Below are 20,549 nucleotides of genomic sequence, written 5' to 3' on the forward strand. Positions count from 1 at the left end.
CGAAACTGCCCGGACCGTCAACCGGTGTTGGTTTCTCAGCCCAAGGCTAACCGGACCTCCAACCGGGTGTTGGTTTCTCAGCCGAAGCTGACCCGGACCTCCAACCGGGTGTTGGTTTCTCAGCCGAAGCTGACCCGGACCTCCAACCGGGTGTTGGTTTCTCAGCCGAAGCTGACCCGGACCTCCAACCGGGTGTTGGTTTCTCAGCCAAAGCTGACCCAGACCTCCAACCGGGTGTTGGTTTCTCAGCCCAAAGCTGAACGGACCTCCGACCATGATTATAAAAATTTCCCTTCCTAGCCAGAAGGCCGGGATAGAGCAATATGCTCAGAAAGTATGAAAAGGCAAGGTACGGTGTGCTACAGAGCCCAAGGCTCGCCGGGGTCCCAAGCCAGCAAGCTCAGACTCACTCCAGGGTCGTCAATCCTGGGGCACATTGCACCATAGCCCCCACACTTACTCAGTCTAATAGCCTCGATCCTGGTAGGGCCATGGTTTCCTCTAGATGGATATACTATCCTCCCAAAGTACTAACAAGCGCAACCTTCCAGTGTGCATTGCATCATTGTACTAAGGTGGCCGGAGCCTTAAACCACCTTTTCGAACGATACTACACTTGATCTTAGCCAAAAGGCCGAGAAGCGATAACCAGAATTGGTTTGGGCCTCGAGTGGCACCCTGGCCTATGCCGGACACATCTTAGGGAGAGAGAGCGAGAGGGAGACAAACCCACGCCTACACAAGACATTTTGTCACCCAAGCCAACCCTTGAAAAGGCTGCTTTGCAGAGCAAAAACAAGAAGAATGGTGCGTTTTGCAGCCGCCGCCCACTGCAATGAATCTGAATAACTCCTCCTTTAGGGCGCAAGCAACTCCCCTCCCCCTTGCAGTCTTTCCAATTCACGATACAAAAAGACGGACAGGACAGGTTGCCTGACTTTCCGTCACTGCCACCCTTTGCCATCCTTACCCGTAGAAAGCCCTTTCATCATCCCCAAACCCTAATCTTTTCCCTTTCCTTCCCAGCCCCCAAACCCTGCCCTCTGTACCTTTCTCACCACCCGCTTCCCTTCTCCTGTCATCCCCCTACCACCCTGGAAAAAAAGAGATTGCCCCCTCCTTCCACTAGCCCACCCTCCCACCCAAAGAACAACTTCTTCTGCGCAGCTTGTTTTCTAGGCAGCAGCGCTATTGTGATGTCATCGGGGGGCATTGTGACAAGCCGCCAGTGTTCCGTCTCTTCATGTTGTGCACTGTTCAAACCGAAAATACATCAACAGGCAGGCTACAGAAAAGCTTACTAACAAAGGTTAGAGAGGGGCTTTCTCAGAGGGCTTTTTACAGTTTGTCTATTCCCAATTAGCCGGTTTAGTATACTTAATGAAAGTACTAATTCTTTCATAGGCCGCCCATTCTTAGTATTTGACGTTCAGGTAACAACAGGTAACTTTATTTGGAGTGGAAGCAGAGAGATAACACCAGATGCCAATTGTAGATCCTCTCACACCTGTGGTCACTGCAGCATCTGACTCCACTTTGTCCAAAAGGGATCTATTCCATTCAATTACACATGATCTAGATTAGACTGACAACAAGATACTGCACGGGACATAGCAGAGTTGGTGAAGTTGAGTGGTGATGAGTTTGCTATTTGGATGAATAAAGCAAGTAAAAAGTGTGTTAGATAAAAATTCATTTCAATTCGCTAATCGGGCTAATATGAATCAGGTGAATCGAGTTCTGCTTTTGGAAACTGGGTTAAGAAGGGGTGCACCGTTCCTGGAGGTACTGCAATACCAGGTCAATGCGTGGAGTGGACAGAGCAAGCTCTTTTTCCATCTCCCTGTTCTAAAAATCCATTTAATATATGGTCCCCAGATAGGGGACGTATCAGATATTAAACTGATAAGAACAGATACTACACTTGATCTTAGCCAAAAGGCCGAGAAGCGATAACCAGAATTGGTTTGGGCCTCGAGTGGCACCCTGGCCTATGCCGGACACATCTTAGGGAGAGAGAGCGAGAGGGAGACAAACCCACGCCTACACAAGACATTTTGTCACCCAAGCCAACCCTTGAAAAGGCTGCTTTGCAGAGCAAAAACAAGAAGAATGGTGCGTTTTGCAGCCGCCGCCCACTGCAATGAATCTGAATAACTCCTCCTTTAGGGCGCAAGCAACTCCCCTCCCCCTTGCAGTCTTTCCAATTCACGATACAAAAAGACGGACAGGACAGGTTGCCTGACTTTCCGTCACTGCCACCCTTTGCCATCCTTACCCGTAGAAAGCCCTTTCATCATCCCCAAACCCTAATCTTTTCCCTTTCCTTCCCAGCCCCCAAACCCTGCCCTCTGTACCTTTCTCACCACCCGCTTCCCTTCTCCTGTCATCCCCCTACCACCCGGGAAAAAAAGAGATTGCCCCCTCCTTCCACTAGCCCACCCTCCCACCCAAAGAACAACTTCTTCTGCGCAGCTTGTTTTCTAGGCAGCAGCGCTATTGTGATGTCATCGGGGGGCATTGTGACAAGCCGCCAGTGTTCCGTCTCTTCATGTTGTGCACTGTTCAAACCGAAAATACATCAACAGGCAGGCTACAGAAAAGCTTACTAACAAAGGTTAGAGAGGGGCTTTCTCAGAGGGCTTTTTACAGTTTGTCTATTCCCAATTAGCCGGTTTAGTATACTTAATGAAAGTACTAATTCTTTCATAGGCCGCCCATTCTTAGTATTTGACGTTCAGGTAACAACAGGTAACTTTATTTGGAGTGGAAGCAGAGAGATAACACCAGATGCCAATTGTAGATCCTCTCACACCTGTGGTCACTGCAGCATTTGACTCCACTTTGTCCAAAAGGGATCTATTCCATTCAATTACACATGATCTAGATTAGACTGACAACAAGATACTGCACGGGACATAGCAGAGTTGGTGAAGTTGAGTGGTGATGAGTTTGCTATTTGGATGAATAAAGCAAGTAAAAAGTGTGTTAGATAAAAATTCATTTCAATTCGCTAATCGGGCTAATATGAATCAGGTGAATCGAGTTCTGCTTTTGGAAACTGGGTTAAGAAGGGGTGCACCGTTCCTGGAGGTACTGCAATACCAGGTCAATGCGTGGAGTGGACAGAGCAAGCTCTTTTTCCATCTCCCTGTTCTAAAAATCCATTTAATATATGGTCCCCAGATAGGGGACGTATCAGATATTAAACTGATAAGAACAGATACTACACTTGATCTTAGCCAAAAGGCCGAGAAGCGATAACCAGAATTGGTTTGGGCCTCGAGTGGCACCCTGGCCTATGCCGGACACATCTTAGGGAGAGAGAGCGAGAGGGAGACAAACCCACGCCTACACAAGACATTTTGTCACCCAAGCCAACCCTTGAAAAGGCTGCTTTGCAGAGCAAAAACAAGAAGAATGGTGCGTTTTGCAGCCGCCGCCCACTGCAATGAATCTGAATAACTCCTCCTTTAGGGCGCAAGCAACTCCCCTCCCCCTTGCAGTCTTTCCAATTCACGATACAAAAAGACGGACAGGACAGGTTGCCTGACTTTCCGTCACTGCCACCCTTTGCCATCCTTACCCGTAGAAAGCCCTTTCATCATCCCCAAACCCTAATCTTTTCCCTTTCCTTCCCAGCCCCCAAACCCTGCCCTCTGTACCTTTCTCACCACCCGCTTCCCTTCTCCTGTCATCCCCCTACCACCCGGGAAAAAAAGAGATTGCCCCCTCCTTCCACTAGCCCACCCTCCCACCCAAAGAACAACTTCTTCTGCGCAGCTTGTTTTCTAGGCAGCAGCGCTATTGTGATGTCATCGGGGGGCATTGTGACAAGCCGCCAGTGTTCCGTCTCTTCATGTTGTGCACTGTTCAAACCGAAAATACATCAACAGGCAGGCTACAGAAAAGCTTACTAACAAAGGTTAGAGAGGGGCTTTCTCAGAGGGCTTTTTACAGTTTGTCTATTCCCAATTAGCCGGTTTAGTATACTTAATGAAAGTACTAATTCTTTCATAGGCCGCCCATTCTTAGTATTTGACGTTCAGGTAACAACAGGTAACTTTATTTGGAGTGGAAGCAGAGAGATAACACCAGATGCCAATTGTAGATCCTCTCACACCTGTGGTCACTGCAGCATCTGACTCCACTTTGTCCAAAAGGGATCTATTCCATTCAATTACACATGATCTAGATTAGACTGACAACAAGATACTGCACGGGACATAGCAGAGTTGGTGAAGTTGAGTGGTGATGAGTTTGCTATTTGGATGAATAAAGCAAGTAAAAAGTGTGTTAGATAAAAATTCATTTCAATTCGCTAATCGGGCTAATATGAATCAGGTGAATCGAGTTCTGCTTTTGGAAACTGGGTTAAGAAGGGGTGCACCGTTCCTGGAGGTACTGCAATACCAGGTCAATGCGTGGAGTGGACAGAGCAAGCTCTTTTTCCATCTCCCTGTTCTAAAAATCCATTTAATATATGGTCCCCAGATAGGGGACGTATCAGATATTAAACTGATAAGAACAGATACTACACTTGATCTTAGCCAAAAGGCCGAGAAGCGATAACCAGAATTGGTTTGGGCCTCGAGTGGCACCCTGGCCTATGCCGGACACATCTTAGGGAGAGAGAGCGAGAGGGAGACAAACCCACGCCTACACAAGACATTTTGTCACCCAAGCCAACCCTTGAAAAGGCTGCTTTGCAGAGCAAAAACAAGAAGAATGGTGCGTTTTGCAGCCGCCGCCCACTGCAATGAATCTGAATAACTCCTCCTTTAGGGCGCAAGCAACTCCCCTCCCCCTTGCAGTCTTTCCAATTCACGATACAAAAAGACGGACAGGACAGGTTGCCTGACTTTCCGTCACTGCCACCCTTTGCCATCCTTACCCGTAGAAAGCCCTTTCATCATCCCCAAACCCTAATCTTTTCCCTTTCCTTCCCAGCCCCCAAACCCTGCCCTCTGTACCTTTCTCACCACCCGCTTCCCTTCTCCTGTCATCCCCCTACCACCCGGGAAAAAAAGAGATTGCCCCCTCCTTCCACTAGCCCACCCTCCCACCCAAAGAACAACTTCTTCTGCGCAGCTTGTTTTCTAGGCAGCAGCGCTATTGTGATGTCATCGGGGGGCATTGTGACAAGCCGCCAGTGTTCCGTCTCTTCATGTTGTGCACTGTTCAAACCGAAAATACATCAACAGGCAGGCTACAGAAAAGCTTACTAACAAAGGTTAGAGAGGGGCTTTCTCAGAGGGCTTTTTACAGTTTGTCTATTCCCAATTAGCCGGTTTAGTATACTTAATGAAAGTACTAATTCTTTCATAGGCCGCCCATTCTTAGTATTTGACGTTCAGGTAACAACAGGTAACTTTATTTGGAGTGGAAGCAGAGAGATAACACCAGATGCCAATTGTAGATCCTCTCACACCTGTGGTCACTGCAGCATCTGACTCCACTTTGTCCAAAAGGGATCTATTCCATTCAATTACACATGATCTAGATTAGACTGACAACAAGATACTGCACGGGACATAGCAGAGTTGGTGAAGTTGAGTGGTGATGAGTTTGCTATTTGGATGAATAAAGCAAGTAAAAAGTGTGTTAGATAAAAATTCATTTCAATTCGCTAATCGGGCTAATATGAATCAGGTGAATCGAGTTCTGCTTTTGGAAACTGGGTTAAGAAGGGGTGCACCGTTCCTGGAGGTACTGCAATACCAGGTCAATGCGTGGAGTGGACAGAGCAAGCTCTTTTTCCATCTCCCTGTTCTAAAAATCCATTTAATATATGGTCCCCAGATAGGGGACGTATCAGATATTAAACTGATAAGAACAGATACTACACTTGATCTTAGCCAAAAGGCCGAGAAGCGATAACCAGAATTGGTTTGGGCCTCGAGTGGCACCCTGGCCTATGCCGGACACATCTTAGGGAGAGAGAGCGAGAGGGAGACAAACCCACGCCTACACAAGACATTTTGTCACCCAAGCCAACCCTTGAAAAGGCTGCTTTGCAGAGCAAAAACAAGAAGAATGGTGCGTTTTGCAGCCGCCGCCCACTGCAATGAATCTGAATAACTCCTCCTTTAGGGCGCAAGCAACTCCCCTCCCCCTTGCAGTCTTTCCAATTCACGATACAAAAAGACGGACAGGACAGGTTGCCTGACTTTCCGTCACTGCCACCCTTTGCCATCCTTACCCGTAGAAAGCCCTTTCATCATCCCCAAACCCTAATCTTTTCCCTTTCCTTCCCAGCCCCCAAACCCTGCCCTCTGTACCTTTCTCACCACCCGCTTCCCTTCTCCTGTCATCCCCCTACCACCCGGGAAAAAAAGAGATTGCCCCCTCCTTCCACTAGCCCACCCTCCCACCCAAAGAACAACTTCTTCTGCGCAGCTTGTTTTCTAGGCAGCAGCGCTATTGTGATGTCATCGGGGGGCATTGTGACAAGCCGCCAGTGTTCCGTCTCTTCATGTTGTGCACTGTTCAAACCGAAAATACATCAACAGGCAGGCTACAGAAAAGCTTACTAACAAAGGTTAGAGAGGGGCTTTCTCAGAGGGCTTTTTACAGTTTGTCTATTCCCAATTAGCCGGTTTAGTATACTTAATGAAAGTACTAATTCTTTCATAGGCCGCCCATTCTTAGTATTTGACGTTCAGGTAACAACAGGTAACTTTATTTGGAGTGGAAGCAGAGAGATAACACCAGATGCCAATTGTAGATCCTCTCACACCTGTGGTCACTGCAGCATCTGACTCCACTTTGTCCAAAAGGGATCTATTCCATTCAATTACACATGATCTAGATTAGACTGACAACAAGATACTGCACGGGACATAGCAGAGTTGGTGAAGTTGAGTGGTGATGAGTTTGCTATTTGGATGAATAAAGCAAGTAAAAAGTGTGTCAGATAAAAATTCATTTCAATTCGCTAATCGGGCTAATATGAATCAGGTGAATCGAGTTCTGCTTTTGGAAACTGGGTTAAGAAGGGGTGCACCGTTCCTGGAGGTACTGCAATACCAGGTCAATGCGTGGAGTGGACAGAGCAAGCTCTTTTTCCATCTCCCTGTTCTAAAAATCCATTTAATATATGGTCCCCAGATAGGGGACGTATCAGATATTAAACTGATAAGAACAGATACTACACTTGATCTTAGCCAAAAGGCCGAGAAGCGATAACCAGAATTGGTTTGGGCCTCGAGTGGCACCCTGGCCTATGCCGGACACATCTTAGGGAGAGAGAGCGAGAGGGAGACAAACCCACGCCTACACAAGACATTTTGTCACCCAAGCCAACCCTTGAAAAGGCTGCTTTGCAGAGCAAAAACAAGAAGAATGGTGCGTTTTGCAGCCGCCGCCCACTGCAATGAATCTGAATAACTCCTCCTTTAGGGCGCAAGCAACTCCCCTCCCCCTTGCAGTCTTTCCAATTCACGATACAAAAAGACGGACAGGACAGGTTGCCTGACTTTCCGTCACTGCCACCCTTTGCCATCCTTACCCGTAGAAAGCCCTTTCATCATCCCCAAACCCTAATCTTTTCCCTTTCCTTCCCAGCCCCCAAACCCTGCCCTCTGTACCTTTCTCACCACCCGCTTCCCTTCTCCTGTCATCCCCCTACCACCCGGGAAAAAAAGAGATTGCCCCCTCCTTCCACTAGCCCACCCTCCCACCCAAAGAACAACTTCTTCTGCGCAGCTTGTTTTCTAGGCAGCAGCGCTATTGTGATGTCATCGGGGGGCATTGTGACAAGCCGCCAGTGTTCCGTCTCTTCATGTTGTGCACTGTTCAAACCGAAAATACATCAACAGGCAGGCTACAGAAAAGCTTACTAACAAAGGTTAGAGAGGGGCTTTCTCAGAGGGCTTTTTACAGTTTGTCTATTCCCAATTAGCCGGTTTAGTATACTTAATGAAAGTACTAATTCTTTCATAGGCCGCCCATTCTTAGTATTTGACGTTCAGGTAACAACAGGTAACTTTATTTGGAGTGGAAGCAGAGAGATAACACCAGATGCCAATTGTAGATCCTCTCACACCTGTGGTCACTGCAGCATCTGACTCCACTTTGTCCAAAAGGGATCTATTCCATTCAATTACACATGATCTAGATTAGACTGACAACAAGATACTGCACGGGACATAGCAGAGTTGGTGAAGTTGAGTGGTGATGAGTTTGCTATTTGGATGAATAAAGCAAGTAAAAAGTGTGTTAGATAAAAATTCATTTCAATTCGCTAATCGGGCTAATATGAATCAGGTGAATCGAGTTCTGCTTTTGGAAACTGGGTTAAGAAGGGGTGCACCGTTCCTGGAGGTACTGCAATACCAGGTCAATGCGTGGAGTGGACAGAGCAAGCTCTTTTTCCATCTCCCTGTTCTAAAAATCCATTTAATATATGGTCCCCAGATAGGGGACGTATCAGATATTAAACTGATAAGAACAGATACTACACTTGATCTTAGCCAAAAGGCCGAGAAGCGATAACCAGAATTGGTTTGGGCCTCGAGTGGCACCCTGGCCTATGCCGGACACATCTTAGGGAGAGAGAGCGAGAGGGAGACAAACCCACGCCTACACAAGACATTTTGTCACCCAAGCCAACCCTTGAAAAGGCTGCTTTGCAGAGCAAAAACAAGAAGAATGGTGCGTTTTGCAGCCGCCGCCCACTGCAATGAATCTGAATAACTCCTCCTTTAGGGCGCAAGCAACTCCCCTCCCCCTTGCAGTCTTTCCAATTCACGATACAAAAAGACGGACAGGACAGGTTGCCTGACTTTCCGTCACTGCCACCCTTTGCCATCCTTACCCGTAGAAAGCCCTTTCATCATCCCCAAACCCTAATCTTTTCCCTTTCCTTCCCAGCCCCCAAACCCTGCCCTCTGTACCTTTCTCACCACCCGCTTCCCTTCTCCTGTCATCCCCCTACCACCCGGGAAAAAAAGAGATTGCCCCCTCCTTCCACTAGCCCACCCTCCCACCCAAAGAACAACTTCTTCTGCGCAGCTTGTTTTCTAGGCAGCAGCGCTATTGTGATGTCATCGGGGGGCATTGTGACAAGCCGCCAGTGTTCCGTCTCTTCATGTTGTGCACTGTTCAAACCGAAAATACATCAACAGGCAGGCTACAGAAAAGCTTACTAACAAAGGTTAGAGAGGGGCTTTCTCAGAGGGCTTTTTACAGTTTGTCTATTCCCAATTAGCCGGTTTAGTATACTTAATGAAAGTACTAATTCTTTCATAGGCCGCCCATTCTTAGTATTTGACGTTCAGGTAACAACAGGTAACTTTATTTGGAGTGGAAGCAGAGAGATAACACCAGATGCCAATTGTAGATCCTCTCACACCTGTGGTCACTGCAGCATCTGACTCCACTTTGTCCAAAAGGGATCTATTCCATTCAATTACACATGATCTAGATTAGACTGACAACAAGATACTGCACGGGACATAGCAGAGTTGGTGAAGTTGAGTGGTGATGAGTTTGCTATTTGGATGAATAAAGCAAGTAAAAAGTGTGTTAGATAAAAATTCATTTCAATTCGCTAATCGTGCTAATATGAATCAGGTGAATCGAGTTCTGCTTTTGGAAACTGGGTTAAGAAGGGGTGCACCGTTCCTGGAGGTACTGCAATACCAGGTCAATGCGTGGAGTGGACAGATCAAGCTCTTTTTCCATCTCCCTGTTCTAAAAATCCATTTAATATATGGTCCCCAGATAGGGGACGTATCAGATATTAAACTGATAAGAACAGATACTACACTTGATCTTAGCCAAAAGGCCGAGAAGCGATAACCAGAATTGGTTTGGGCCTCGAGTGGCACCCTGGCCTATGCCGGACACATCTTAGGGAGAGAGAGCGAGAGGGAGACAAACCCACGCCTACACAAGACATTTTGTCACCCAAGCCAACCCTTGAAAAGGCTGCTTTGCAGAGCAAAAACAAGAAGAATGGTGCGTTTTGCAGCCGCCGCCCACTGCAATGAATCTGAATAACTCCTCCTTTAGGGCGCAAGCAACTCCCCTCCCCCTTGCAGTCTTTCCAATTCACGATACAAAAAGACGGACAGGACAGGTTGCCTGACTTTCCGTCACTGCCACCCTTTGCCATCCTTACCCGTAGAAAGCCCTTTCATCATCCCCAAACCCTAATCTTTTCCCTTTCCTTCCCAGCCCCCAAACCCTGCCCTCTGTACCTTTCTCACCACCCGCTTCCCTTCTCCTGTCATCCCCCTACCACCCGGGAAAAAAAGAGATTGCCCCCTCCTTCCACTAGCCCACCCTCCCACCCAAAGAACAACTTCTTCTGCGCAGCTTGTTTTCTAGGCAGCAGCGCTATTGTGATGTCATCGGGGGGCATTGTGACAAGCCGCCAGTGTTCCGTCTCTTCATGTTGTGCACTGTTCAAACCGAAAATACATCAACAGGCAGGCTACAGAAAAGCTTACTAACAAAGGTTAGAGAGGGGCTTTCTCAGAGGGCTTTTTACAGTTTGTCTATTCCCAATTAGCCGGTTTAGTATACTTAATGAAAGTACTAATTCTTTCATAGGCCGCCCATTCTTAGTATTTGACGTTCAGGTAACAACAGGTAACTTTATTTGGAGTGGAAGCAGAGAGATAACACCAGATGCCAATTGTAGATCCTCTCACACCTGTGGTCACTGCAGCATCTGACTCCACTTTGTCCAAAAGGGATCTATTCCATTCAATTACACATGATCTAGATTAGACTGACAACAAGATACTGCACGGGACATAGCAGAGTTGGTGAAGTTGAGTGGTGATGAGTTTGCTATTTGGATGAATAAAGCAAGTAAAAAGTGTGTTAGATAAAAATTCATTTCAATTCGCTAATCGGGCTAATATGAATCAGGTGAATCGAGTTCTGCTTTTGGAAACTGGGTTAAGAAGGGGTGCACCGTTCCTGGAGGTACTGCAATACCAGGTCAATGCGTGGAGTGGACAGAGCAAGCTCTTTTTCCATCTCCCTGTTCTAAAAATCCATTTAATATATGGTCCCCAGATAGGGGACGTATCAGATATTAAACTGATAAGAACAGATACTACACTTGATCTTAGCCAAAAGGCCGAGAAGCGATAACCAGAATTGGTTTGGGCCTCGAGTGGCACCCTGGCCTATGCCGGACACATCTTAGGGAGAGAGAGCGAGAGGGAGACAAACCCACGCCTACACAAGACATTTTGTCACCCAAGCCAACCCTTGAAAAGGCTGCTTTGCAGAGCAAAAACAAGAAGAATGGTGCGTTTTGCAGCCGCCGCCCACTGCAATGAATCTGAATAACTCCTCCTTTAGGGCGCAAGCAACTCCCCTCCCCCTTGCAGTCTTTCCAATTCACGATACAAAAAGACGGACAGGACAGGTTGCCTGACTTTCCGTCACTGCCACCCTTTGCCATCCTTACCCGTAGAAAGCCCTTTCATCATCCCCAAACCCTAATCTTTTCCCTTTCCTTCCCAGCCCCCAAACCCTGCCCTCTGTACCTTTCTCACCACCCGCTTCCCTTCTCCTGTCATCCCCCTACCACCCGGGAAAAAAAGAGATTGCCCCCTCCTTCCACTAGCCCACCCTCCCACCCAAAGAACAACTTCTTCTGCGCAGCTTGTTTTCTAGGCAGCAGCGCTATTGTGATGTCATCGGGGGGCATTGTGACAAGCCGCCAGTGTTCCGTCTCTTCATGTTGTGCACTGTTCAAACCGAAAATACATCAACAGGCAGGCTACAGAAAAGCTTACTAACAAAGGTTAGAGAGGGGCTTTCTCAGAGGGCTTTTTACAGTTTGTCTATTCCCAATTAGCCGGTTTAGTATACTTAATGAAAGTACTAATTCTTTCATAGGCCGCCCATTCTTAGTATTTGACGTTCAGGTAACAACAGGTAACTTTATTTGGAGTGGAAGCAGAGAGATAACACCAGATGCCAATTGTAGATCCTCTCACACCTGTGGTCACTGCAGCATCTGACTCCACTTTGTCCAAAAGGGATCTATTCCATTCAATTACACATGATCTAGATTAGACTGACAACAAGATACTGCACGGGACATAGCAGAGTTGGTGAAGTTGAGTGGTGATGAGTTTGCTATTTGGATGAATAAAGCAAGTAAAAAGTGTGTTAGATAAAAATTCATTTCAATTCGCTAATCGGGCTAATATGAATCAGGTGAATCGAGTTCTGCTTTTGGAAACTGGGTTAAGAAGGGGTGCACCGTTCCTGGAGGTACTGCAATACCAGGTCAATGCGTGGAGTGGACAGAGCAAGCTCTTTTTCCATCTCCCTGTTCTAAAAATCCATTTAATATATGGTCCCCAGATAGGGGACGTATCAGATATTAAACTGATAAGAACAGATACTACACTTGATCTTAGCCAAAAGGCCGAGAAGCGATAACCAGAATTGGTTTGGGCCTCGAGTGGCACCCTGGCCTATGCCGGACACATCTTAGGGAGAGAGAGCGAGAGGGAGACAAACCCACGCCTACACAAGACATTTTGTCACCCAAGCCAACCCTTGAAAAGGCTGCTTTGCAGAGCAAAAACAAGAAGAATGGTGCGTTTTGCAGCCGCCGCCCACTGCAATGAATCTGAATAACTCCTCCTTTAGGGCGCAAGCAACTCCCCTCCCCCTTGCAGTCTTTCCAATTCACGATACAAAAAGACGGACAGGACAGGTTGCCTGACTTTCCGTCACTGCCACCCTTTGCCATCCTTACCCGTAGAAAGCCCTTTCATCATCCCCAAACCCTAATCTTTTCCCTTTCCTTCCCAGCCCCCAAACCCTGCCCTCTGTACCTTTCTCACCACCCGCTTCCCTTCTCCTGTCATCCCCCTACCACCCGGGAAAAAAAGAGATTGCCCCCTCCTTCCACTAGCCCACCCTCCCACCCAAAGAACAACTTCTTCTGCGCAGCTTGTTTTCTAGGCAGCAGCGCTATTGTGATGTCATCGGGGGGCATTGTGACAAGCCGCCAGTGTTCCGTCTCTTCATGTTGTGCACTGTTCAAACCGAAAATACATCAACAGGCAGGCTACAGAAAAGCTTACTAACAAAGGTTAGAGAGGGGCTTTCTCAGAGGGCTTTTTACAGTTTGTCTATTCCCAATTAGCCGGTTTAGTATACTTAATGAAAGTACTAATTCTTTCATAGGCCGCCCATTCTTAGTATTTGACGTTCAGGTAACAACAGGTAACTTTATTTGGAGTGGAAGCAGAGAGATAACACCAGATGCCAATTGTAGATCCTCTCACACCTGTGGTCACTGCAGCATCTGACTCCACTTTGTCCAAAAGGGATCTATTCCATTCAATTACACATGATCTAGATTAGACTGACAACAAGATACTGCACGGGACATAGCAGAGTTGGTGAAGTTGAGTGGTGATGAGTTTGCTATTTGGATGAATAAAGCAAGTAAAAAGTGTGTTAGATAAAAATTCATTTCAATTCGCTAATCGGGCTAATATGAATCAGGTGAATCGAGTTCTGCTTTTGGAAACTGGGTTAAGAAGGGGTGCACCGTTCCTGGAGGTACTGCAATACCAGGTCAATGCGTGGAGTGGACAGAGCAAGCTCTTTTTCCATCTCCCTGTTCTAAAAATCCATTTAATATATGGTCCCCAGATAGGGGACGTATCAGATATTAAACTGATAAGAACAGATTTTTGATTTAATGAAGCTTTCCAAAGCACCGCAAAAAATGCATGACCGAAGTCACACCAAAAACAGTGCAAAGGCTAGGATTCGTGTGGACCCCTCCGTGAGGAGAGGGTCCCCAAAAATCAACCCCGTCCCTCCGAGCCAGAAGGCCACAGCAAGGGTCAGGGATCTTCGGTGCTCCCCCAAGCCGAAGCCTGGTTGAGCCTTGTCGTTGCTCCCAGCGTCCACCCAGGCATCTTACCCAAGTGGAGTAGAGAGCTACTAGTTGTTGGTTTCGCAGCCGAAACTGCCCGGACCGTCAACCGGTGTTGGTTTCTCAGCCCAAGGCTAACCGGACCTCCAACCGGGTGTTGGTTTCTCAGCCGAAGCTGACCCGGACCTCCAACCGGGTGTTAGTTTCTCAGCCGAAGCTGACCCAGACCTCCAACCGGGTGTTGGTTTCTCAGCCGAAGCTGACCCGGACCTCCAACCGGGTGTTGGTTTCTCAGCCCAAAGCTGAACGGACCTCCGACCATGATTATAAAAATTTCCCTTCCTAGCCAGAAGGCCGGGATAGAGCAATATGCTCAGAAAGTATGAAAGGGCAAGGTACGGTGTGCTACAGAGCCCAAGGCTCGCCGGGGTCCCAAGCCAGCAAGCTCAGACTCACTCCAGGGTCGTCAGTCCTGGGGCACATTGCACCATAGCCCCCACACTTACTCAGTCTAATAGCCTCGATCCTGGTAGGGCCATGTTTTCCTCTAGATGAATATACTATACATCAAGAGTACTAGCAAGCGCAACCTTCCAGTGTGCATTGCATCTGCCGAGCCTCACAGATACTACACTTGATCTTAGCCAAAAGGCCGAGAAGCGATAACCAGAATTGGTTTGGGCCTCGAGTGGCACCCTGGCCTATGCCGGACACATCTTAGGGAGAGAGAGCGAGAGGGAGACAAACCCACGCCTACACAAGACATTTTGTCACCCAAGCCAACCCTTGAAAAGGCTGCTTTGCAGAGCAAAAACAAGAAGAATGGTGCGTTTTGCAGCCGCCGCCCACTGCAATGAATCTGAATAACTCCTCCTTTAGGGCGCAAGCAACTCCCCTCCCCCTTGCAGTCTTTCCAATTCACGATACAAAAAGACGGACAGGACAGGTTGCCTGACTTTCCGTCACTGCCACCCTTTGCCATCCTTACCCGTAGAAAGCCCTTTCATCATCCCCAAACCCTAATCTTTTCCCTTTCCTTCCCAGCCCCCAAACCCTGCCCTCTGTACCTTTCTCACCACCCGCTTCCCTTCTCCTGTCATCCCCCTACCACCCGGGAAAAAAAGAGATTGCCCCCTCCTTCCACTAGCCCACCCTCCCACCCAAAGAACAACTTCTTCTGCGCAGCTTGTTTTCTAGGCAGCAGCGCTATTGTGATGTCATCGGGGGGCATTGTGACAAGCCGCCAGTGTTCCGTCTCTTCATGTTGTGCACTGTTCAAACCGAAAATACATCAACAGGCAGGCTACAGAAAAGCTTACTAACAAAGGTTAGAGAGGGGCTTTCTCAGAGGGCTTTTTACAGTTTGTCTATTCCCAATTAGCCGGTTTAGTATACTTAATGAAAGTACTAATTCTTTCATAGGCCGCCCATTCTTAGTATTTGACGTTCAGGTAACAACAGGTAACTTTATTTGGAGTGGAAGCAGAGAGATAACACCAGATGCCAATTGTAGATCCTCTCACACCTGTGGTCACTGCAGCATCTGACTCCACTTTGTCCAAAAGGGATCTATTCCATTCAATTACACATGATCTAGATTAGACTGACAACAAGATACTGCACGGGACATAGCAGAGTTGGTGAAGTTGAGTGGTGATGAGTTTGCTATTTGGATGAATAAAGCAAGTAAAAAGTGTGTTAGATAAAAATTCATTTCAATTCGCTAATCGGGCTAATATGAATCAGGTGAATCGAGTTCTGCTTTTGGAAACTGGGTTAAGAAGGGGTGCACCGTTCCTGGAGGTACTGCAATACCAGGTCAATGCGTGGAGTGGACAGAGCAAGCTCTTTTTCCATCTCCCTGTTCTAAAAATCCATTTAATATATGGTCCCCAGATAGGGGACGTATCAGATATTAAACTGATAAGAACAGATACTACACTTGATCTTAGCCAAAAGGCCGAGAAGCGATAACCAGAATTGGTTTGGGCCTCGAGTGGCACCCTGGCCTATGCCGGACACATCTTAGGGAGAGAGAGCGAGAGGGAGACAAACCCACGCCTACACAAGACATTTTGTCACCCAAGCCAACCCTTGAAAAGGCTGCTTTGCAGAGCAAAAACAAGAAGAATGGTGCGTTTTGCAGCCGCCGCCCACTGCAATGAATCTGAATAACTCCTCCTTTAGGGCGCAAGCAACTCCCCTCCCCCTTGCAGTCTTTCCAATTCACGATACAAAAAGACGGACAGGACAGGTTGCCTGACTTTCCGTCACTGCCACCCTTTGCCATCCTTACCCGTAGAAAGCCCTTTCATCATCCCCAAACCCTAATCTTTTCCCTTTCCTTCCCAGCCCCCAAACCCTGCCCTCTGTACCTTTCTCACCACCCGCTTCCCTTCTCCTGTCATCCCCCTACCACCCGGGAAAAAAAGAGATTGCCCCCTCCTTCCACTAGCCCACCCTCCCACCCAAAGAACAACTTCTTCTGCGCAGCTTGTTTTCTAGGCAGCAGCGCTATTGTGATGTCATCGGGGGGCATTGTGACAAGCCGCCAGTGTTCCGTCTCTTCATGTTGTGCACTGTTCAAACCGAAAATACATCAACAGGCAGGCTACAGAAAAGCTTACTAACAAAGGTTAGAGAGGGGCTTTCTCAGAGGGCTTTTTACAGTTTGTCTATTCCCAATTAGCCGGTTTAGTATACTTAATGAAAGTACTAATTCTTTCATAGGCCGCCCATTCTTAGTATTTGACGTTCAGGTAACAACAGGTAACTTTATTTGGAGTGGAAGCAGAGAGATAACACCAGATGCCAATTGTAGATCCTCTCACACCTGTGGTCACTGCAGCATCTGACTCCACTTTGTCCAAAAGGGATCTATTCCATTCAATTACACATGATCTAGATTAGACTGACAACAAGATACTGCACGGGACATAGCAGAGTTGGTGAAGTTGAGTGGTGATGAGTTTGCTATTTGGATGAATAAAGCAAGTAAAAAGTGTGTTAGATAAAAATTCATTTCAATTCGCTAATCGGGCTAATATGAATCAGGTGAATCGAGTTCTGCTTTTGGAAACTGGGTTAAGAAGGGGTGCACCGTTCCTGGAGGTACTGCAATACCAGGTCAATGCGTGGAGTGGACAGAGCAAGCTCTTTTTCCATCTCCCTGTTCTAAAAATCCATTTAATATATGGTCCCCAGATAGGGGACGTATCAGATATTAAACTGATAAGAACAGATACTACACTTGATCTTAGCCAAAAGGCCGAGAAGCGATAACCAGAATTGGTTTGGGCCTCGAGTGGCACCCTGGCCTATGCCGGACACATCTTAGGGAGAGAGAGCGAGAGGGAGACAAACCCACGCCTACACAAGACATTTTGTCACCCAAGCCAACCCTTGAAAAGGCTGCTTTGCAGAGCAAAAACAAGAAGAATGGTGCGTTTTGCAGCCGCCGCCCACTGCAATGAATCTGAATAACTCCTCCTTTAGGGCGCAAGCAACTCCCCTCCCCCTTGCAGTCTTTCCAATTCACGATACAAAAAGACGGACAGGACAGGTTGCCTGACTTTCCGTCACTGCCACCCTTTGCCATCCTTACCCGTAGAAAGCCCTTTCATCATCCCCAAACCCTAATCTTTTCCCTTTCCTTCCCAGCCCCCAAACCCTGCCCTCTGTACCTTTCTCACCACCCGCTTCCCTTCTCCTGTCATCCCCCTACCACCCGGGAAAAAAAGAGATTGCCCCCTCCTTCCACTAGCCCACCCTCCCACCCAAAGAACAACTTCTTCTGCGCAGCTTGTTTTCTAGGCAGCAGCGCTATTGTGATGTCATCGGGGGGCATTGTGACAAGCCGCCAGTGTTCCGTCTCTTCATGTTGTGCACTGTTCAAACCGAAAATACATCAACAGGCAGGCTACAGAAAAGCTTACTAACAAAGGTTAGAGAGGGGCTTTCTCAGAGGGCTTTTTACAGTTTGTCTATTCCCAATTAGCCGGTTTAGTATACTTAATGAAAGTACTAATTCTTTCATAGGCCGCCCATTCTTAGTATTTGACGTTCAGGTAACAACAGGTAACTTTATTTGGAGTGGAAGCAGAGAGATAACACCAGATGCCAATTGTAGATCCTCTCACACCTGTGGTCACTGCAGCATCTGACTCCACTTTGTCCAAAAGGGATCTATTCCATTCAATTACACATGATCTAGATTAGACTGACAACAAGATACTGCACGGGACATAGCAGAGTTGGTGAAGTTGAGTGGTGATGAGTTTGCTATTTGGATGAATAAAGCAAGTAAAAAGTGTGTTAGATAAAAATTCATTTCAATTCGCTAATCGGGCTAATATGAATCAGGTGAATCGAGTTCTGCTTTTGGAAACTGGGTTAAGAAGGGGTGCACCGTTCCTGGAGGTACTGCAATACCAGGTCAATGCGTGGAGTGGACAGAGCAAGCTCTTTTTCCATCTCCCTGTTCTAAAAATCCATTTAATATATGGTCCCCAGATAGGGGACGTATCAGATATTAAACTGATAAGAACAGATACTACACTTGATCTTAGCCAAAAGGCCGAGAAGCGATAACCAGAATTGGTTTGGGCCTCGAGTGGCACCCTGGCCTATGCCGGACACATCTTAGGGAGAGAGAGCGAGAGGGAGACAAACCCACGCCTACACAAGACATTTTGTCACCCAAGCCAACCCTTGAAAAGGCTGCTTTGCAGAGCAAAAACAAGAAGAATGGTGCGTTTTGCAGCCGCCGCCCACTGCAATGAATCTGAATAACTCCTCCTTTAGGGCGCAAGCAACTCCCCTCCCCCTTGCAGTCTTTCCAATTCACGATACAAAAAGACGGACAGGACAGGTTGCCTGACTTTCCGTCACTGCCACCCTTTGCCATCCTTACCCGTAGAAAGCCCTTTCATCATCCCCAAACCCTAATCTTTTCCCTTTCCTTCCCAGCCCCCAAACCCTGCCCTCTGTACCTTTCTCACCACCCGCTTCCCTTCTCCTGTCATCCCCCTACCACCCGGGAAAAAAAGAGATTGCCCCCTCCTTCCACTAGCCCACCCTCCCACCCAAAGAACAACTTCTTCTGCGCAGCTTGTTTTCTAGGCAGCAGCGCTATTGTGATGTCATCGGGGGGCATTGTGACAAGCCGCCAGTGTTCCGTCTCTTCATGTTGTGCACTGTTCAAACCGAAAATACATCAACAGGCAGGCTACAGAAAAGCTTACTAACAAAGGTTAGAGAGGGGCTTTCTCAGAGGGCTTTTTACAGTTTGTCTATTCCCAATTAGCCGGTTTAGTATACTTAATGAAAGTACTAATTCTTTCATAGGCCGCCCATTCTTAGTATTTGACGTTCAGGTAACAACAGGTAACTTTATTTGGAGTGGAAGCAGAGAGATAACACCAGATGCCAATTGTAGATCCTCTCACACCTGTGGTCACTGCAGCATCTGACTCCACTTTGTCCAAAAGGGATCTATTCCATTCAATTACACATGATCTAGATTAGACTGACAACAAGATACTGCACGGGACATAGCAGAGTTGGTGAAGTTGAGTGGTGATGAGTTTGCTATTTGGATGAATAAAGCAAGTAAAAAGTGTGTTAGATAAAAATTCATTTCAATTCGCTAATCGGGCTAATATGAATCAGGTGAATCGAGTTCTGCTTTTGGAAACTGGGTTAAGAAGGGGTGCACCGTTCCTGGAGGTACTGCAATACCAGGTCAATGCGTGGAGTGGACAGAGCAAGCTCTTTTTCCATCTCCCTGTTCTAAAAATCCATTTAATATATGGTCCCCAGATAGGGGACGTATCAGATATTAAACTGATAAGAACAGATACTACACTTGATCTTAGCCAAAAGGCCGAGAAGCGATAACCAGAATTGGTTTGGGCCTCGAGTGGCACCCTGGCCTATGCCGGACACATCTTAGGGAGAGAGAGCGAGAGGGAGACAAACCCACGCCTACACAAGACATTTTGTCACCCAAGCCAACCCTTGAAAAGGCTGCTTTGCAGAGCAAAAACAAGAAGAATGGTGCGTTTTGCAGCCGCCGCCCACTGCAATGAATCTGAATAACTCCTCCTTTAGGGCGCAAGCAACTCCCCTCCCCCTTGCAGTCTTTCCAATTCACGATACAAAAAGACGGACAGGACAGGTTGCCTGACTTTCCGTCACTGCCACCCTTTGCCATCCTTACCCGTAGAAAGCCCTTTCATCATCCCCAAACCCTAATCTTTTCCCTTTCCTTCCCAGCCCCCAAACCCTGCCCTCTGTACCTTTCTCACCACCCGCTTCCCTTCTCCTGTCATCCCCCTACCACCCGGGAAAAAAAGAGATTGCCCCCTCCTTCCACTAGCCCACCCTCCCACCCAAAGAACAACTTCTTCTGCGCAGCTTGTTTTCTAGGCAGCAGCGCTATTGTGATGTCATCGGGGGGCATTGTGACAAGCCGCCAGTGTTCCGTCTCTTCATGTTGTGCACTGTTCAAACCGAAAATACATCAACAGGCAGGCTACAGAAAAGCTTACTAACAAAGGTTAGAGAGGGGCTTTCTCAGAGGGCTTTTTACAGTTTGTCTATTCCCAATTAGCCGGTTTAGTATACTTAATGAAAGTACTAATTCTTTCATAGGCCGCCCATTCTTAGT

The 20,549-nt window shown here is 47.4% G+C and overlaps 14 non-coding genes and 2 pseudogenes across 14 annotated transcripts; all 16 read right to left on the reverse strand.

The window, feature by feature from the left end:
* Positions 1-504: 504 nt before the first annotated feature.
* LOC142281174 (U2 spliceosomal RNA) lies at positions 505-646 on the reverse strand (annotated as a pseudogene).
* A 1,117-nt stretch (positions 647-1,763) lies between these two features.
* Positions 1,764-1,954, reverse strand: LOC142281047 (U2 spliceosomal RNA). The gene has a single exon (XR_012743195.1). It is a non-coding gene; the product is annotated as a U2 spliceosomal RNA (small nuclear RNA).
* A 1,117-nt stretch (positions 1,955-3,071) lies between these two features.
* Positions 3,072-3,262, reverse strand: LOC142281048 (U2 spliceosomal RNA). The gene has a single exon (XR_012743196.1). It is a non-coding gene; the product is annotated as a U2 spliceosomal RNA (small nuclear RNA).
* A 1,117-nt stretch (positions 3,263-4,379) lies between these two features.
* Positions 4,380-4,570, reverse strand: LOC142281049 (U2 spliceosomal RNA). The gene has a single exon (XR_012743197.1). It is a non-coding gene; the product is annotated as a U2 spliceosomal RNA (small nuclear RNA).
* A 1,117-nt stretch (positions 4,571-5,687) lies between these two features.
* LOC142281050 (U2 spliceosomal RNA) lies at positions 5,688-5,878 on the reverse strand. Its single transcript, XR_012743198.1, has one exon. It is a non-coding gene; the product is annotated as a U2 spliceosomal RNA (small nuclear RNA).
* Positions 5,879-6,995: 1,117 nt separating this feature from the next.
* Positions 6,996-7,186, reverse strand: LOC142281051 (U2 spliceosomal RNA). Its single transcript, XR_012743199.1, has one exon. It is a non-coding gene; the product is annotated as a U2 spliceosomal RNA (small nuclear RNA).
* A 1,117-nt stretch (positions 7,187-8,303) lies between these two features.
* Positions 8,304-8,494, reverse strand: LOC142281052 (U2 spliceosomal RNA). The gene has a single exon (XR_012743200.1). It is a non-coding gene; the product is annotated as a U2 spliceosomal RNA (small nuclear RNA).
* Positions 8,495-9,611: 1,117 nt separating this feature from the next.
* Positions 9,612-9,802, reverse strand: LOC142281151 (U2 spliceosomal RNA). Its single transcript, XR_012743293.1, has one exon. It is a non-coding gene; the product is annotated as a U2 spliceosomal RNA (small nuclear RNA).
* A 1,117-nt stretch (positions 9,803-10,919) lies between these two features.
* On the reverse strand, positions 10,920-11,110 carry LOC142281054 (U2 spliceosomal RNA). The gene has a single exon (XR_012743202.1). It is a non-coding gene; the product is annotated as a U2 spliceosomal RNA (small nuclear RNA).
* Positions 11,111-12,227: 1,117 nt separating this feature from the next.
* On the reverse strand, positions 12,228-12,418 carry LOC142281056 (U2 spliceosomal RNA). Its single transcript, XR_012743203.1, has one exon. It is a non-coding gene; the product is annotated as a U2 spliceosomal RNA (small nuclear RNA).
* A 1,117-nt stretch (positions 12,419-13,535) lies between these two features.
* On the reverse strand, positions 13,536-13,728 carry LOC142281156 (U2 spliceosomal RNA). The gene has a single exon (XR_012743298.1). It is a non-coding gene; the product is annotated as a U2 spliceosomal RNA (small nuclear RNA).
* Positions 13,729-14,416: 688 nt separating this feature from the next.
* Positions 14,417-14,543, reverse strand: LOC142281172 (U2 spliceosomal RNA; annotated as a pseudogene).
* Positions 14,544-15,660: 1,117 nt separating this feature from the next.
* LOC142281057 (U2 spliceosomal RNA) lies at positions 15,661-15,851 on the reverse strand. Its single transcript, XR_012743204.1, has one exon. It is a non-coding gene; the product is annotated as a U2 spliceosomal RNA (small nuclear RNA).
* A 1,117-nt stretch (positions 15,852-16,968) lies between these two features.
* LOC142281058 (U2 spliceosomal RNA) lies at positions 16,969-17,159 on the reverse strand. The gene has a single exon (XR_012743205.1). It is a non-coding gene; the product is annotated as a U2 spliceosomal RNA (small nuclear RNA).
* Positions 17,160-18,276: 1,117 nt separating this feature from the next.
* LOC142281059 (U2 spliceosomal RNA) lies at positions 18,277-18,467 on the reverse strand. The gene has a single exon (XR_012743206.1). It is a non-coding gene; the product is annotated as a U2 spliceosomal RNA (small nuclear RNA).
* Positions 18,468-19,584: 1,117 nt separating this feature from the next.
* LOC142281060 (U2 spliceosomal RNA) lies at positions 19,585-19,775 on the reverse strand. The gene has a single exon (XR_012743207.1). It is a non-coding gene; the product is annotated as a U2 spliceosomal RNA (small nuclear RNA).
* Positions 19,776-20,549: the final 774 nt, after the last annotated feature.

Source organism: Anomaloglossus baeobatrachus, unplaced genomic scaffold (genome assembly GCF_048569485.1).
Source record: "Anomaloglossus baeobatrachus isolate aAnoBae1 unplaced genomic scaffold, aAnoBae1.hap1 Scaffold_467, whole genome shotgun sequence".
In the NCBI taxonomy this organism is placed as follows: Eukaryota; Metazoa; Chordata; class Amphibia; order Anura; family Aromobatidae; genus Anomaloglossus; species Anomaloglossus baeobatrachus.